At 48.6% G+C, this 19137-nt stretch overlaps 1 protein-coding gene and 1 non-coding gene across 6 annotated transcripts in view; one reads left to right on the top strand and one right to left on the bottom strand.

Annotated features, from left to right (window-relative positions):
- AGRN (agrin) overlaps positions 1-19137 on the bottom strand; it is a 489507-nt gene that overhangs the window by 386493 nt on the left and 83877 nt on the right. The gene's annotated exons all lie outside the window — the stretch shown is intronic.
- Positions 7833-7909, top strand: TRNAT-CGU (transfer RNA threonine (anticodon CGU)). Its single transcript has one exon. It is a non-coding gene; the product is annotated as a tRNA-Thr (tRNA).

The following is a 19137-nucleotide window of genomic DNA, read 5'->3' as shown; positions in this document are numbered from 1 at the left end:
TCTTTTTTTCTTCTAAGAAGATGGAAGAGGCATTCTCCTCTGTCTTCTGCACAAGCGGGGCACGCCTCTTCTAGAAGGTTGCCTGCTGACACAAAGGCTTGCATTGGTTCACCTAAAGACAGGTTATTACGGAAATTTTTCCTTTCCCCCCCTTTTCATATGCAAATGTACCCAGGTAAACCTGATTGCTGAATGACCGAGCTCATACAATTAATCAACCGGAGGTGAAAGCTATTTTGACTTTTATTCCAACGTACCAGATTGAAAGGCGGCATAAGCGCGTGTGGTTTAAAAGTTTTTAAACTTTTTTTTTTTAAAGCTGAAAACTAAAAGTATCCCAGGGCTGAATTCCAAGCCCTATTAGGAGCTAATCTTCCTTTTGTGCCAATCAAAGGAAACAGAGGAACTGAAGACAGCCCCTGGCACCACATCTGCCCAAACGAGACAAGACTTGCCCTGCAGAGCCCGGATAGCTCAGCCCCCCCCAAGGAGGTCTGGCATGGAAGCGGCTGGCATGCCAGTCAACCCGCTGGGAGGATACGATCCCCCTCCCCCTCCTCTGCTTGGAACAAGATCAGAACTTTCTACCTTCGGGGAGGGGGGAACTTTCCACACGGATGCGTCTGCCAAAGAACCGCCAAGCATCTGCCACGGTAACCCTGTGCATTGTGCGGCGTTCCAGGGCATGTTCAAAAGGTGTGCAGTCGCTTTATGCAAAATGCTAGCCAGACCTGGGAGACTTCCCCAGAAACTCAAATCTTCCTCAGCAGGGTCAACCAGAATACAGGCCGTGGAGAAACAGGGGGGAGGGGGAAACTACAGGCAATGCTGAGTAGCCCAAGGTTTACCCGCCTAGAGGTAAACACACAAGTGAGGTTTCAGGTACATGCTTGCAGCCCTGTTATCTGACAAAGGGAACTTTGACTCTCAAAACTCCTGCCCTGAAGATCCTGTTGGTTTCTAAGGACCTCCTGGACTTAAATCTAGTGACTCCATCCAGAATGGAGAGCCAGTTTGGTGTAGTGGTTAAGTGTGTGGACTCTTATCTGGGAGAACTGGGTTTGATTCCCCACTCCTCCACTTGCACCTGCTGGAATGGCCTTGGGTCAGCCATAGTTGTCACAGAGGTTGTCCTTGAAAGGGCAGCTGCTGTGAGAGCCCTCTCCAGCCCCACCCACCTCACAGGGTGTTTGTTGAGGGGGAGGAAAGTAAAGGAGATTGTGAGCCGCTCTGAGACTCTTCGGAGTGGAGGGCGGGATATAAATCCAATATCATCATCATCTTCTTCTTCTTCTTCTTCTATTGCAGACCAACCCAGCGATCCCCTGAGACACACATACCTGCCACATCAGGTAGAGAAAAAGGGACAAGCCCACAGCCTTCGTTTTCTCCCTTTCTCACAATACAAGAACTCGTGGGCACTCAATGAAATTGCTGAGCAGTCAGGTTAGAACGGATAAAAGGAAGTCCTTCTTCACCCAAAGGTTAGTTAGCACACGGAATTCATTGCCACAGGAGGTGGCGGCAGCTACAAGCATAGACAGCTTCAAGAGGGGACTGGATAAGCATATGGAGCAGAGGTCCATCAGTGGCTATTAGTCACAGGGCATTGATGGAATTCTCTGTCTGGAGCAGTGATGCTCTGTATTCTTGGTGCTGGAGGGCGGGGGCAACAGTTGGTTGGCTTCTAGTATCCTGGCCCCACTGATGGACCTCCTGATGGCCACTGTGTGAAACAGTGTTGGACTGGATGGGCCATTGGCCCGATCCAACATGGCTTCTCTCATGTTCTTATGACTGGAGCAGTGATGCTCTGTATTCTTGGTGCTTGTGGGGGCAACAGTGGGAGGGCTTGCAGTGTCCTGGCCCCACTCATGGACCTCCTGATGGCACCTGTTTTGGCCATTGTGTGACACACAGTGTTGGACTGGATGGGCCACTGGCCTGATCCAACATGGCTTCTCTTATGTTCTTATGACAGATCTCACTGAGAAAGCCCTGAGAGTTTCTAACGGGGAGAAACATATTCTACCCCCACCAACTGAACAACACAGGCCGACATCTTTTTTGGTGGTCGCTGTGCCCCAGACGGCAGAGACGAAATTCCAGATTCTCAGATGCAGCAGCGCGGAACTGCAAAAGGTGAGAAGACAGGAAGGGCGGATGTGGTGGCCCGAAGGGGCGAGTCAAGTTTTGGATTATTCTTAATAGGATTTAAAAAGTTTCATCCTTTTAACTTCCTGTACAGAACAATGAAGCTCTGTGCCAACACCCCCACCCCCCAGTCATTGGAAAAATGACTCGCTTCTCTTTCTGCAAAGATTAAACGTTAAATAAGAGATCCCCCACCAAGCGACTTATGGGCACTGAGGAAACAAGAGGGGGCAGGGAACTCCGGGCTACGTTTAGAAGGTTTGGGGGAAAATGTTTTCTAACGCAAGGCATTGGTTCATTGCAAACACACTAATTCAAAAAGGCAAAACTTCAACCCGCTCCGCATGCTCGCCCAATTACGCAAATGAGGCAGATGTTACATTTGCTCACCCAACTTGGATTTAAAATGCACGTCACACAATAACCATGCCTGGCTAATTAGCTTTCTGCATTAATTGTTCATTTGTTTTCAGTGCTTAGAGAGCCCCGTGGTGCAGAGTGTTAAAGCTGCAGTACTGCAGTCCTAAACTCTGCTCGTGACCCGAGTTCGATCCTCGGTGGAAGCTGGGTTTTCAGGTAGCCAGCTCGAGGTTGACTCAGCCTTCCATCCTTCCGAGGTCGGTAAAATGAGTCCCCAGCTTGCTGGGGGGGAAGTGTAGATGACTGGGGAAGGCAATGGCAAACCACCCCGTAAAAAGTCTGCTGTGAAAATGTTGTGAAAGCAACGTCACCCCAGAGTCAGAAACGACTGATGCTTGCACAGGGGACCTTTCCTTTTTTCCTTTCCTATTAGGCAAATAAAAGAACCCCATGGCACAGAGTGGTGCTCGCACAGGGGACCTTTCCTTTCCATTCAGTGGTTCAGTCAAAGCTAGCAGTAGTTATGGAACACAAATTTTATCCCCAAAACAGAACAAATACCCCTCTGTTTTGATGCCGTAGGCAAGGGTCCCCAATGTTGACCTCTGCCAACACCTATTTCGGTGCCCACCAAGTACTTTTAGAATGTGGGTGGGGCTTCTGCCCAGCAGGGCTTGCGATTGGCTGTGCAGAGTAAAAGGCATCCTGTGAAGCAGAGCTTCTGCCCAAACCGTCCAAAGAGGCACTATTAAGAGTTACATATAACCTGGCCCCCTACATTTTGTGGCTGGCTCCGCCTTCTGTGGCAGCCATTTTACGGCCATGCCCCTTGCCCAGTGTCACTATAGCCGCCCCCCCCCCCCGGAAAATCAGAAACCATGGAAAATCAGAAACTGTAGCCAATGCAAATATCTTGCACTACCGCTATGTGCAAGTGGGGTGCACGCACACACAGCATAGTGCAAGAGATTTGCATTGGCTACAGTTTCTGATTTTCCGGGGGGGGGGGGGTTAGAGTGTCACAGGGCAAGGAGCACAATCGCAACCACAAAACGGCTGCCACGGAAGGCGGAGCCAGCCACAAAATATACGCTGTCAAGTCACACCCATCTAACTGTGACCCTGTACAGTTTTCACAGGAAGAGAAGCTCTGAGGTGGTTTGCCATGCCTTCCTCTGCGCAGCAACCGTGGTATTCCTTGCCAGTAGCCAGGAGTGACCTTACTTAACTTCTGAGATCTGAGGAGATCAAGCTAGTCTGGACTATCCAGGTCAGGTAAAGGTAGTCCCCCATCAAGCACCGAGTCGTTACCAACCCATGGGGTGACATCACATCAGACCCAATTAGTAAATAATAGAGCATTTTTGCCTACACAGAAGGCCACAGGTTTGTTAAATTCTGCACCACATTCTTTTTCTATCCCACCCTTCTTCATACAGAAGAGCCCCGTGGCGCAGAGTGGGAAAGCTGCAGTCCTAAGCTCTGCTCACGACCTGAGTTCGATCCCCGGCAGAAGCTGGGTTTTCAGGTAGTCGGCTTGAGGTTGACTCAGCCTTCCATCCTGCCGAGGTCGGTCAAATGAGTCGCTAGCTTGCTGGGGGGAAAGTGTAAATGACTGGGGAAGGCAATGGCAAACCACCCCGTAAAAAGTCTGCTGTGAAAACATTGTGAAAGCAACGTCACCCCAGAGTCGGAAACAACTGGTGCTCACACGGGGGACCTTTCCTTTCCTTTTTTCTGCATACAGAGCTTAGGGTGGCCTATAGGATTCCCCACCAAGTATCCTCACAACGTCCACGCAAGGTAGGCAAATAGGGACATAAGACAACGTGAGAGAACTGGCCACAAAACCCACCCAGTCAGCCTCCAGACTTCAACCTCGATCTCCCCAGTCCTATCAGAATGAAGTCTGAATTACTAGAAGCAAAAGATATGATTTTTTTTTTTAAAGGAAAGCGAAGGGGGAAGAGGTCATATCTGTCATCGGTAGATGACTGATTGCATTGTGCAAGATGCTATTCTAGCGTCCCCCCCCCTTTCAGCCCCCTCCCCTGCATGAAGCCATTCTCCCCTAGCACAGCAAAGTTCCTGTTACCACCAAAACTCCAAAGAGCGACATTGCTGGCATTCCAACAGGGCAGGCTTTCTACTTCAACTTATCCACCTGACCCCCAGGACGTGCCAGAACAGGTGTGAGGGGGGAGCAATTTGTCCTGGGAAAGAAAGAGAAGTGGGGGCAGAAAAGAGATAATGTTCAACCAGGAAGAGGAAGGGGCAGGGGAGAAAACTGTATTTACTTGTTTCGCAGAGGCTTTTAAAAAAGTAGGGAATTTGCTTAGATCCGGCCAGTCAAGGCATAAAACAAAGGTGACGTCGCATCACAGACGTTTTCATGGCAGACTTTTTAACGGGGTGGTTTGCCGTCACCTTCCCCGGTCATCTACACTTTCCCCTCCCAGCAAGCTGGGGACTCATTTTATCAACCGCGGAAGAATGGAAGGCTAAGTCAACCTGGAGCCGGCTACCTGAACCCAGCTTCCGCCAGGATCGAACTCAGGTCGTGAGCAGAGAACTCGGACTGCAGCTTTACCACTCTGTGCCACGGGGCTCCTAAGATTCATTCTAACAGAGCTGAACAGTCGCCTGTTTTTGGGTGGACCTTTTTTTTTAAACAAAGAAACATACAGCCGGAAGGGACCAACAAGGATCATCTAGTCCAGCGCCCTGCACAAGGCGGGAAATTCAGTTACCTTTCCCACCTCCTCTCCCAGTGAACCCTGCTCTATGCCCAGATACTAAAAAACCAATCTGATTCCTGGGATAATCTCACCTGGAGGAACCTGCTTTCCTGACTTCGAAGTGGCAGCCGGCATTGCCCTGAGCATGTAAGAAACAACCACAAGAGCCAAGCATCATCTCATCTAGACCTCGAATTCAGCAGGAGCTCACAGGAGCACAGCTCCTGAACCTTTCTGAGGGTTCTCCCTCCTCCTCCCCACCTACCTTTTTCATTGAATAGGAGGTGCAGCTGCATAACAATCCTTGGATTAGGAGAGCGGGCAGCCAGCCAGCCAGCCAGCCACCACAGGCTTTGCCACGCCCCCAGCAGCCCTCATTAACCCCTGGAGAAGCCTGCTCCACCCTTTCTCCACTTCTTATTTGATTTTGGGTGGTGGGTGGTTTGCTGGCCCTTTTGACTGGGGGGGGGGGGTGGCCAAGGAGAGCCCCAAGCGAGTGAGGCCTGCTTGAGTTGGCTGGATCTCTAGCCAGCTCAAGCAGGACTTGCTCACCCGGGGCTCTCCTTTTTTTGCGTCGGGTTGCTTTTGGCTGGGGGGGCGGCATATGCTAATGAGTTATGCTAATGAGCTCCACCACCTATTTTTCTACAAAATGACCCCTGATCTCATCCCTCCCTGCCCTCGCTCTCAGCATCTTCCTGAAAGGCTCAAGGCAACGTCCATTGCTCTGTCCCTTTTATTCTCACACTGGTAGTTCTGAGGCTGCGGTTGGCTCAAAGTCCTCCACAGAGATTGGCACGAAAAGTGGGATTTAAATCAGGGCTTTGCTGGTTGCTTCACATCACACAGGCTTGCACAAAAAAGTATGTCATAGGAGGGGAGGGAGGGAGTACGCTATTGAGAGCCTGTTTGGTGTAGTGGTGAAGTGTGCAGACTCTAATCTGGGAGAACCAGGTTTGATTCCCCACTCCTCCACTTGCAGCTGCTGGAATGGCCTAGAGTCAGCCATAGCTCTCGCAGGAGTTGTCCTTGAAAGGGCAGCTTCTGGGAGAATTCTCTTAGCCCCACCCACCTCACAGGGTGTCTGTTGTGGGGAAGGCGACCGTGAGCCGCTCTGAGATTCGGAATGGAGGGCGAGCTATAAATCCAGTATCTGCTATTCTTTCACCCTCTCCTCTGAAAACAAACCCTCTCTTCCAAGGTCACCCAGATTTCCAACCCAAGAACCGACGAATTCTGCAACTCGCACACGAACACAAGAGCAAGCGCTCTGCTGGCCAGACCAGAGAGCCATCTAGTCCAGCATTATGCAACCCAAAGGGGGAAAGCAACAAGGAAAGTATGAAAGAAAGGCTTCCTTCACTTCTGCAACTGATGCTCAAAGGTATGCTGATTTGCCATTGCCTTCCTCTGGATACCAACCCTGGACTTCCTTGGAGGTCTCCCATCCAAATACTAACTGGGGGCCAACCCTGCTTAGCTTTAGAGATCTCACAAGATCGGGCCATCCAGTTAATCGAGGCCCCTTTGAAAGCCGTCTGAAGTGAATGACGCCTTACGCGAAGAAGCGCTTCCTTCCGAATAACCACCCATCCATCTTCTCCATTTGCATCTTTGTCCCCAAAACCCCTTTCCCCCTGTACCCAAAAGCCTGCTTCGCCTTCCTTGAAACAAAAGCGCTTTGGTTATCATCACTGCCTTTTTTTCCCAGCACTACAGTCTTCTTTTAGAAATCAGATGGCCCGAACGCACACAGTGTTCAGAACATGGCCGCAGGGTAGAGCCGCACAAGGGCTTTATGCTAACTGGCCGTTTTATAGATGATGCAAAGCAGGGCAATTTGCAAAATTGTTCTATTGTCAATGGGAGCCAATTACAGTCAAGACACAGTCTATAAAGACAAGTTAATGAACAAATTACTCTTTTCACGGTCATTCCTACGCTCACCCCAAAGAGTAGTTTAACAGCATGCCGAAGCCAGAGTCCTGGAAGGTTTGTATTCTATTACCGAACGCCGCTAAATCAATCCATAAATAAATAAGTGGGCAGTCGTGTTGGTCTGAAGCAGCTGAACAAAGCAGGAGTCAAGTTGCACCTTTAAGACCAACAAAAGTCCAGACCAAGTGGCCTTCTAAACTGTCACACACTCCCACCATGTGATCCCAGCTCTGTGTGACTTTGACCTCTCAATCAACAAACTGCATGTACTTCAGCCCACTTGTACCTGATCCCTTCGTCTGAAGAAGCGTGCTTTTAGCACACGAAAGCTTACGCCCTGAATAAAACTCTTGTTGGTCTTAAAGGTGAAACTTGACTCCTGCTTTGTTTAACGCTGCGAAATTTATCGCGTAAAACACAGCATTCTGCGTCAGGGCTGCAGAAAAAATTAGGACAGACACAGAGCTTTTCTGAGCAGGAATGCACAGGAACGCAATTCCGGCTGGCTTGTGACCTAATATGCAAATGAGTTCCAGCTGGGCTTTCTCTACCCAAAAAAGCCCTGGATAGACAAATGTGCTTTGGCTATTATCGCTGCCCTTTTCCAGCACGACAATATTCTTTTAGAATTGTCTAAAATTAGGGAGGGATGATAGTTCAGTGGTAGAGCATCTGCCTCGTAAGCAGAAGGTCCCAGGTTCAATCCCCGGCATCTCCCACTAAAAAGGGTCCAGGCAAATAGGCGTGAAAAACCTCAGCTTGAGACCCTGGAGAGCCACTGCCAGTCTGAGTAGACAATACTGACTTCGATGGACCGAGGGTCTGATTCAGTAGAAGGCAGCTTCATATTTATATGAGATGGGGTGGCCCGAACGGCACACAGTGTCCCGAACATGGCCGCAGGGGAGAGCTACACAAGGGCTTTTATGTTAACTGGCCGTTTTATAGATGATACAAAGCAGGGTAATTTGCAAACTGTTTTATTTTAGGAAAAGATTAAGGACACAGGAATGTGACAGGCTGCCGGGAGAACCATCCTGTGTAACAGCAGCTGGCTGCTTCGGCCACGACAGCACCTCTGATAGTGGCTGTCACGTCTGTCTGCTGTTCTCTTTGAGGTCTCAAGTCAGTCAGTCAGTTTATTAAAAAGCAGGAGTCAAGTTGCACCTTTAAGACCAACCAAGTTTTATTCAGAACGTAAGCTTTCGCGTGCTCTCTAAGCACGCTTCGTCAGACGAGGGAATCAGGTATTGTGGACTGAAATGCAAGCAGTTTGTTGATTAAGTATGCAGACTGATCACACGGCAAACCAGTGTGGCTTGGCCATTTGGTCTGGATAGCCATAAAAGGTCATAAAGTCCTCTGCCAATTGGTGTTTCTGCAAATCTAGATGAACCACAAAAGGACGCGTATTTCCTAGCTGTAGTCCACATAATTTACTTATCAACATCAATTGTTGATAATTGACATCATTGACCAGAACATGTTAGAACAACCTTAAAAGTGCCTTATAAAAAGTCCCACAAAGAGTCTACATATTTAAGATTTGATGAATTAAGGGTTATAACAGTAAAAAAGAATATAAAAGATTATTATTTAACCCTTTAAACCTTTTTAAAAGTCTCAAGAAATGCTCCAGGTTTCCTTCTTATGACAAACTTTGGTTAAAACAATGAAACACTGTCTGATTCGTTTTTTTTAATGCAGAAGTCGGGCTTTACTATTCAGGCACAAAAGCCGTGTGTTGTCTGGGAGCTTCAGCCTACAACGCAGCCTTAAGGACTAGAAACTTGGGCTCTTTTTCAAAGATGAGATCCTCAAAAGGGCTGATGCATGCGGGCTTGAAACATCAGCCATGGAATACACAATGGGTGTTTTCGCACTCACGTTTTACTGGCGCCACGACCCTCCTGACGCCGGCGAATCTGCATGGATTTCGCAACAGAAGCGCCGGCGCTTTCCGTCGCTAAGCCAGCGCAAACGTTTTCCTGCATCTTTGCGATTTCCGTTTGCGCTGGCTTAGCGACGGAAGTAGCCGGCGCTTCTGGGAGCGCCGGAGCTTCTGGTGCGAAAGCCATGCAGATTCGCCGGCGTCAGGATGGTCGTGGCGCCAGTAAAACGTGAGTGCGAAAACGGCCAATCAGTGTGGATATCCTTCTCAGAGAATAATCTAATAGTTTCCCAGGGGTAGTGCATTGTTCTTTCCACAAACTTCCCTTTCTTTTGTGCAAGACAACTGATAAAGCTTGCAAAAGACTTAATCCTTCCTCTACTGCTCCCCCTGAATTCTGCCCCTTCACGCATTTACACCACTGGAGGGGGAGGCACGAGATTACCTGCTATTTTTCTCCAGCGAGGTGCTAAAAATTTTTTTTATGGAGGCAATGCTCAGCAGGAAGAAATGGCACAAAGGCAAAGTGAGAACAAACCCAGGCCAAAAGGCCGCCTTAAGCCCTAACCTGGACATTCCAGGCAAGCCTGATCTCATCAGGATCAACTCTGACAAGTAAAAAGATGGAAGACCTCCTTGGAATACCAGGACAAGGAGGCAGAGGCAGGCTGCACTAGGCCACTTCTCTGAACATTTTTATTTATTTATTTATTTATCTGAGATTTATATCCCGCCCTTCCCACTAGGTGGCTCAGTAGGGGCCACCATGCCCCAGTAGGGGTCGCCAGAAGTGGCCAGGACTTCCAGGCGTCCATGCGCGCACACACAAAAATACCAAAAACAAAATGCAGCCTCAGGGGCTGCTAACACACTGCTCCATTAATAACTTACATTCACAGTGCATTCCTGCTGAATGCGAATTTTTAAGCAGGCTTTTATGCCACTGTTACTGCTCCTTAACTTTATTGATAATAGCTTCTCATTACATATTATCTCATTACATATACTTAACCCATTTTCATCTTATATATTTTTGTTTTCTAGTGGCAGACTAGAATGATGTTTATAATGTATAGCAGGGGTGGCCAACGGTAGCTCTCCAGATGTTTTCTGCCTACAACTCCCATCAGCCCCGGCCAGCATGGCCAATGGCTGGGGCTGATGGGAGCTGTAGGCAAAAAACATCTGGAGAACTACCGTTGGCCACCCCTGAATTGATGTTGATAAGTAGATTGGGTGGACTCCAACTAGGATATACATGTCCTTTTGTGATTTACCTAGATTTGCAGAAACACCATTTGGCAGGGAATTTTATTACCTTTTATGGCTATCCAGACCAAACGGCCAAGCCACGCTGTTTTATGTGACCATGTGATCAGTAAGTTTGCCCTCTTAATCAACAAACTGCATGTATTCCAGCCACAATACCTGATCCCCTCGTCTGATGAAGTGTGCTTAGAGAGCACGCGAAAGCTTACGCTCTGAATAAAACTTGGTCTTAAAGGTGCAACTCGACTCCTGCTTTGTTCGACTGCTTCAGACCGACGCGGCTGCCCACCTGGATCTCTCTTTACTGATAATGTGATGGAACAGACTTGCTTCGACTTCAAAGTTCAAAGTTGAACTTGTGGATCTTCTAACAAAAATCTGTAATCTTTCATTGAAATCTGCCTCCGTTCCTGAGGACTGGAAGGTAGCAAATGTCACCCCCATCTTTAAAAAGGGTTCCAGAGGAGACCCGGGAAATTACAGGCCAGTCAGTCTGACTTCAATACCGGGAAAGTTGGTAGAAACCATTATCAAGGACAGAATGAGTAGGCACATTGATGAACACGGGTTATTGAGGAAGACTCAGCATGGGTTCTGCAAGGGAAGATCTTGCCTCACTAACCTGTTACATTTCTTTGAGGGGGTGAACAAACATGTGGACAAAGGAGACCCGATAGATGTTGATTACCTTGACTTCCAGAGAGCTTTTGATAAAGTTCCTCATCAAAAGCTCCTTAGAAAGCTTGAGAGTCATGGAGTAAAAGGACAGGTCCTCTTGTGGATCAAAAACTGGCTGAGTAATAGGAAGCAGAGAGTGAGTATAAATGGGCAGTCTTTGCAGTGGAGGACGGTAAGCAGTGGGGTGCCACAGGGCTCGGTACTGGGTCCCATGCTCTTTAACTTGTTCATAAATGATTTAGAGTTGGGAGTGAGCAGTGAAGTGGCCATGTTTGCGGATGACACTAAATTGTTCAGGGTGGTGAGAACCAGAGAGGATTGTGAGGAACTCCAAAGGGATCTGTTGGGACTGGGTGAGTGGGCGTCAACGTGCCAGATGCGGTTCAATGTGGCCAAGTGCAAAGTAATGCACATTGGGGCCAAGAATCCCAGCTACAAATACAATGATGGGGTGTGAACTGGCAGAGACTGACCAAGAGAGAGATCTTGGGGTCGTGGTAGATAACTCACTGAAAATGTCAAGACAGTGTGCGTTTGCAATAAAAAAGGCCAACGCCATGCTGGGAATTATTAGGAAGGGAATTGAAAACAAATCAGCCAGTATCATAATGCCCCTGTATAAATCGATGGTGCCGTCTCATTTGGAGTACTGTGTGCAGTTCTGGTCGCTGCATCTCAAAAAGGATATTATAGCATTGGAGAAAGTCCAGAGAAGGGCAACTAGAATGATTAAATGGCTGAAGCACTTTCCCTATGAAGAAAGGTTGAAATGCTTGGGACTCTTTAGCTTGGAGAAACGTCGACTGCGGTGTGACATGATAGAGGTTTACAAGATAATGCATGGGATGGAGAAAGTAGAGAAAGAAGTACTTTTCTCCCTTTCTCACAATACAAGAACTCGTGGGCATTCGATGAAATTGCTGAGCAGACAGGTTAAAACGGATAAAAAGAAGTCCTTCATCACCCAAATGGTGATTAACGTGTGGAATTCACTGCCGCAGGAGATGGTGGCGGCTACAAGTATAGCCACCTTCAAGAGGGGTTTAGATAAAAATATGGAGCACAGGTCCATCAGTGGCTATTAGCCACAGTGTGTGTGTATATATAAATTTTTTTGCCACTGTGTGACACAGAGTGTTGGACTGGATGGGCCGTTGGCCTGATCCAACATGGCTTCTCTTATGTTCTTATGACTTGCAGACCCAGCTCTGCCCACACCTCCTTGGCACTGCCAGCTCCTGGAGGGGGCTACTTCTTCCTTCCACTGGGGTAACTTGATGTCGTCACCTGTCCTTTGGGGCCGGGGAGGGGGGTTTCTTGCAAGCAAGGGCAGAGCTCCTAGCTCCCCTTTCCAACCTGAGGTCTCACTTCTATGTCCTCCGTTACACAGAGCCTGATTACCAAGGGGACCAATGACAACTTTGTGGCCCCCTGCAGAATTAGCCCCCCCCACAAGTCTGTCCAAGACAGTGGGGGGATAAGAACATAAGAGAAGCCATGTTGGATCAGGCCAATGGCCCCTCCAGTCCAACACTCTGTGTCACATAAGAACATAAGAGAAGCCATGTTGGATCAGGCCAATGGCCCCTCCAGTCCAACACTCTGTGTCACAGAAGAACATAAGAGAAGCCATGTTGGATCAGGCCAATGGCCCCTCCAGTCCAACACTCTGTGTCACAGAAGAACATAAGAGAAGCCATGTTGGATCAGGCCAATGGCCCCTCCAGTCCAACACTCTGTGTCACAGAAGAACATAAGAGAAGCCATGTTGGACCAGGCCAATGGCCCATCCAGTCCAACACTCTGTGTCACAGAAGAACATAAGAGAAGCCATGTTGGACCAGGCCAGTGGCCCATCCAGTCCAACACTCTGTGTCACATAAGAACATAAGAGAAGCCATGTTGGGTCAGGCCAATGGTCCATCCAGTCCAACACTCTGTGTCACAGAAGAACATAAGAGAAGCCATGTTGGATCAGGCCAATGGCCCATCCAGTCCAACACTCTGTGTCACAGAAGAACATAAGAGAAGCCATGTTGGATCAGGCCAGTGGCCCATCCAGTCCAACACTCTGTGTCACAGAAGAACATAAGAGAAGCCATGTTGGATCAGGCCAATGGCCCCTCCAGTCCAACACTCTGTGTCACAGAAGAACATAAGAGAAGCCATGTTGGATCAGGCCAATGGCCCCTCCAGTCCAACACTCTGTGTCACAGAAGAACATAAGAGAAGCCATGTTGGACCAGGCCAATGGCCCATCCAGTCCAACACTCTGTGTCACAGAAGAACATAAGAGAAGCCATGTTGGACCAGGCCAGTGGCCCATCCAGTCCAACACTCTGTGTCACATAAGAACATAAGAGAAGCCATGTTGGGTCAGGCCAATGGTCCATCCAGTCCAACACTCTGTGTCACAGAAGAACATAAGAGAAGCCATGTTGGATCAGGCCAATGGCCCATCCAGTCCAACACTCTGTGTCACAGAAGAACATAAGAGAAGCCATGTTGGATCAGGCCAGTGGCCCATCCAGTCCAACACTCTGTGTCACACAGTGGCCCAAAAAAAATTATATATATATATATATATATATATATATATATATATATATATATATATATATATATATATATACACACACACACACACACACACACACTTCTCTTGGTGGGAGAGAGACTGAGAACCAGCCTCCAAAGTTGGAAAAGGATTTATTGAAAAGAAAATATTTACAAACATCCTTAAACACATCACTAGATCAGCAACTAGATTTCAAAAGAAGACTGGTCGCAAATGCAATCCCCTTTCCCTGTTCTAGACATAACTAACTGATGTCACAATGGGGCAGGCACTAATAATTTTCGAAAGTTTAAAAAAAAAAGAAAAAGGTAGAGGTAGTCCCCTGTGCAAGCATCAGTCGTTTTCGACTCTGGGGTGACGTTGCTTTTACAACGTTTTCATGGCAGATTTTTTAATGGGGTGGTTTGCCATTGCCTTCCCCAGTCCTCTACACTTTCCCCCCAGCAAGCTGGGTCCTCATTTGACCGACCTCGGAAGGATGGAAGGCTGAGTCAACCTTGAAGTGGTTACCTGAACCCAGCTTCTGCCGGGATTGAACTCAGGTTGTGAGCAGAGCTTAGGACTGCATACTGCAGCTTTGCCACTCTGTGCCACGGGGCTCTTCTATTTGCCTAATAGGAAAGGAAAAAAGGAAAGGTCCCCTGTGCAAGCACCAGCCGTTTCCAACTTTGGGGTGACGTTGCTGTCTACCTTAGGGACCGTCTCTCCTCATATGAACCCCAGAGAGCACTGAGGTCAGCCGGGAAAAACCTGCTGACTGTCCCCGGACCGAGAGAGGTGAAGCTGCAAAGCACCCGTATCCGGGCCTTCTCCTCTGTAGCCCCGAGCCTATGGAACCAACTTCCAGAGGAAATGCGGGCCCTGCGGGACCTAGAACAGTTCCGCAGGGCCTGCAAGACCTTCCTCTTCAGACTGGCTTTCCCTGATCGAAATGGAAATTGCGAAGGAAACCGCCATCAGAAAAAGTAAACATAGCACTAGCACTTTTAAAAAATTAACTTAATTTTAAAGCTTAATCAGATTTTAAGTAAATGCTGATAATGTTTAATGTAGTTTTAATCACTTGTATAATTTAACTCTGAACCATGTTGTTAGCCGCCCTGAGCCTGCTCCGGCGGGGAGGGCGGGATACAAATAAAATTTGTTGTTGTTGTTGTTGCTTTCACAACGTTTTCGCGGCAGACTTTTTACGGGTTGGTTTGCCATTGCCTTCCCAAGTTACAAAGCTTGAATGTGAAGGAGCGTTCACCTAAGCACAAGGACACATCCCACCTGCATTCGGAAGCTGTATGACCCAAATAAGGGTTGACTATCCCAGTGAAAACTACGCTTGGCTTCCCTGGGTCCCTCCCTCTCCCCACCAGCCTCCTGATTGCCAACAGACATTATAAGACATTGATATACCCAGAACTGTCCCCGCTCAGCATCGGTCTTGAAACAAAATACCACCTAGTTTCTCCTCCCTTCTTGCATTTCTGAAGCACTTCATAAAGTCCCCGGTGACTGCCTGTCTTTTTTCTCAACAATATGAGCTCATATTTCTTCCCAGGGCTCCTCTTTCAATGTGGGAAAGCCCCATCTACAAGGGGCTTATAGCTCAAGGCCGGCATGCCGTTTTTAAACAACTGAGATTTACTTCCCAGGAGCTGCCCGGTGGATTCTCTTACTTCGTCTCCAAAAGCCACTCCAGTGAAGAAAAAGCAGCAGTTTGCTCTTCCAGCTAGATAGAAAGCAGAAAAGAGAGTTCCGCTAGCAAGTCTACCTCTGCGGATTCACCGTTGAAGGCCCCAATAAAGGACACTCCACAAACTTAGGCTACAACAGGCCTACACAGACCTCAATGGCTCAGGGCAGCCCAGTCTCCTCAGATCTCAGAAGCTACGCAGGGTCAGCTCCAAATAGTCTTTGGACAGGAGACCACCAAGGAAGTCCAGGGTAGTGCCGCAGAGGCAGGCAATGGCAAACCACCTCTCTTCCATTCATGCCTTGAAAACCCGTAAGTCAGCTGTGATCGCCCCGTTAATGTTGCAACACAACTGCTAATTCTGCTGCTGTGATGTCCGTCCTCCAAGGCCAAAGTCAAAGTCCACGCAAAGCCTGCCAGCTTGTCTCTGCTGAATGGACCTGAGAACTGGTGACTAGGGAGTACGCGAACCCAGGAACCCACAGCCAAAGAGGAATATCACACTGGAGAGCCATTGCTAATCTGAGTAGAGCCGGGGGGGAGAGAATGCTTGCAATGCCCAGCCATTTCATGTTTTCCTAGGCTCATAGCACAGGGGTGTCAAACTCATTTGTTATGAGAGCCTGATCTGACATAAATGAGGCCTTATTGGGCTGGGCCATGTATACACTTATTTGAGATAAGGGAGCAGAGAGTAAACTTTATAAAGGACACAAACACAATTTTAAAAAAAAAACTTAAAACATGCTTAAACCGTTAGCACTCGTTGGTCTTAAAGGTGCTTTCTCTGTATTTCTCCCATGGGATTGAGGGAAACTGGGCAGAGGAAGCTCTAGCTCTTTCCTTCCTTCCCCAGTTGACTGGTGGGGAAGGAGCCTCAACCAATAGAAGAAAGAGAGGCTTGGCTCAGTAGCTCTACTGTGTGTCGTTGAGAGAGCCTTGAAAAACAAGCTCTGCCTTCCTCCCCAAGGGAGGAGCCTCAGCCAATGAAGAAAATAGAGGTTTTGCTCTGTAACTCCTGTGCCATTGAGCAAGCCTGACAAAGCAAGCTGTGATGCAGAAGAAGAAGAAGAATTGCAGATTTATACCCCGCCCTTCTCTCTGAATAAGAGAGGCTTACAATCTCCTTTATCTCTCCCTCCACAACAGACACCCTGTGAGGTGGGTGGGCCTGAGAAAGTTTTCACAGAAGCTGCCTTTCTAGGACAACCTCTGCGATAGCTATGGCTGACCCAAGGCCATTCCAGCAGGTGCAAGTGGAGGAGTGGGGAATCAAACCCGGTTCTCCCAGATAAGAGTCCACTCACTTAACCACTATGGCTCCCCCAAGGCCATTCCAGCAGCTGCAAGTGCAGGAGTGGGGAATCAAACCCGGTTCTCCCAGATAAGAGTCCGCTCACTTAACCACTATGGCTGCCCCAAGGCCATTCCAGCAGCTGCAAGTGGAGGAGTGGGGAATCAAACCCGGTTCTTCCAGATAAGAGTCCGCTCACTTAACCACTATGGCTGACCCAAGGCCATTCCAGCAGCTGCAAGTGGAGGAGTGGTGAATCAAACCCGGTTCTCCCAGATAAGAGTCCACTCACTTAACCACTATGACTGACCCAAGGCCATTCCAGCAGCTGCAAGTGGAGGAGTGGGGAATCAAACCCGGTTCTCCCAGATAAGAGTCCACACACTTAACCACTACGCCAAACTGGTTCTCAAAGAAGGAAGTAAGAGAGAGGGAGAAGGAAGCAGGTGACAACCAGTTGCTCCGGGGCCTGATAGGAGCCCTCTGTGGGCCTAGTTAGGCCCCCAGGACGCATGTTTGAAACCCCTGATTTAAAGAGACAGTGTTTATATAGGATCCTGGGAACGTGGCTATTGTGAATGAAGAAAAAGGGAGTTGTGGATAGGAGGTGTTAATAAGAAACGTGTATCTTGATTTTTTTTTCTGCGTTTAAGGTGTAGGATATATAATAACTGCGTGTTATTTGAACATAGCCAGAGTCCCTGGCATGAGTTTGGACATGTTCTGCAAAACTTCCTTCCTCCAAATCGACGGACGTTTGGCACGCAGATGCCAAGCCATCTCCCCTGCACCTCTGCTCCAACACTTAAGGCAACCAACCAGGAGCATTCACATCCTCCTCCCACCCTCCCCTCTGCACCTCAGCGGAGATCATGCCCCCGAGGCCACATGCGCCAGCGATGCTGAAACATACCTGCCCCGGCCATGAGAGGAATTCCACAGTCTCTGGCCTCTGGCCCAGCACACAAGAAGAGAGATATTCTATATCCAGAATGGGGGAAGGGGAGACAAGTCAAGGAGACTTGGAAGAAAGAGAGACCAAAAGAATTTCAGCATGGAAGAAGAGGCAGGTGTGAGGAGGAGAAGAAGAAAGGCCTCCCCCACTAGATCCAGTTATGCTCACAAAGGGAACTTATAGCTGTTTCTCTTCTGGAAGGCAATTTAAGATTTCGTGCAAATAAGTCCTGACTTGGATAGCCCACGGTTGCCTGGTCTGGTCAGGTCTCAGGAGCTAAGCAGGGTTGGCTCTGGTCAATACGTAGATGGGAGACCATCAAGGAAGTCCGGGGTTGCGACGCAGAGGCAGGCAACAGCAAACCACCTCTGTTCATCTGCCCTGACCTGGATGGCCCAGGCCTGCCCGATTTCATCAGATCTCAGGAGCTAAGCAGGGCCAGCCCTGGTTAGTGCTTGGATGGGAGACTTCCAAGAGTTGCTTCACAGAGGCAGGCAACGGCCAACCACCTCTGTTCATCTGCCCTTACCTGGTTGGCCCAGGCTCTGAAGCCCTGAAATGCCTCCCGCTAACAGCGGCTGCAAGACACACCAAATTTCAAACAATCCTCGCACCTGTGCAGGTAAAGGCTCTCTGTGCCTAACAGCTAGACATCATCTGCACAAGCAGAGGCAGCACAACTGTGAAGACCAGATGCTAGAAACTGAGAGGGACCACCCCTTTTACATCTCACTTCTGAGCAGGAACTCCTTTGCATATTAGACCACACACCTCTGATGAAGCCAATCCTCCAAGAGCTTCCAGGGCTCTTCTTCCAGGGCCTACTGTAAGCTCCGGGAGGATTGGCTACATCAGGGGGTGTGGCCTGATATGCAAAGGAGTTCTTGCTTCACAGAAAGCCCTACTTATGAGCATCCAAAGGGCCAATGTTGGAGATGGAATACTGGATGAGATGGTCTGATCCCACAGGGCAATGCTTGCACAGCGGTATCACACCAGCTGCCAGTTCTGTCTTCGGCCCCTCTCAGCGATTCGCTGAGCCGCTGTGACATCATTGAAACCTGGACTGCACAGCAGAAGAAGTTCCGCTTTCTGAGTGTCCCCAACAGACTTGGGATTAGACAGCTGGGTTTGTGCATTAAAGGATATGGACATATACACATGAACACACGAAGCTGCCTTCCATTAAATCAGACCACTGGTCCATCAAAGTCAGCATTGTCTACTCAGACTGGCAGCGGCTCTCCAGGGTCTCAGGCAGATGGCGGGAATTGAACCTGGGACCTTCTGCATACCACCGGATTTGGAGGGCTGGGTAGGTGCCCATGAGTTCTACAAGGTGTAGGAATCAGTATGCCCCAGTGCCCTAACCATATTTAGGATACAGAAGTGCCCCAGGCTCTTAAGCACTCCCCCTGGGCACCTACTTCTTCCCTCACATCAGTCTCTCTTTCCCCTTGCATCACCTTCCTTTTAAACGCTAACTACAGTTAGCATTATCCATGCATTAATCTGAACTCTAACGCAGGTCAGTTCAAACCAGAGGTAGAAACACTGGTCGTAGCTGTAGTTGCCAACACTATTTTTTTTTTTTTTGC

This window comes from Heteronotia binoei, chromosome 18 (assembly GCF_032191835.1).
Source record: "Heteronotia binoei isolate CCM8104 ecotype False Entrance Well chromosome 18, APGP_CSIRO_Hbin_v1, whole genome shotgun sequence".
NCBI lineage: Eukaryota > Metazoa > Chordata > Lepidosauria > Squamata > Gekkonidae > Heteronotia > Heteronotia binoei.
The sequence above is the reverse complement of the archived record's forward strand: the minus strand, read 5'-3'. Positions and strand labels throughout refer to the sequence as shown.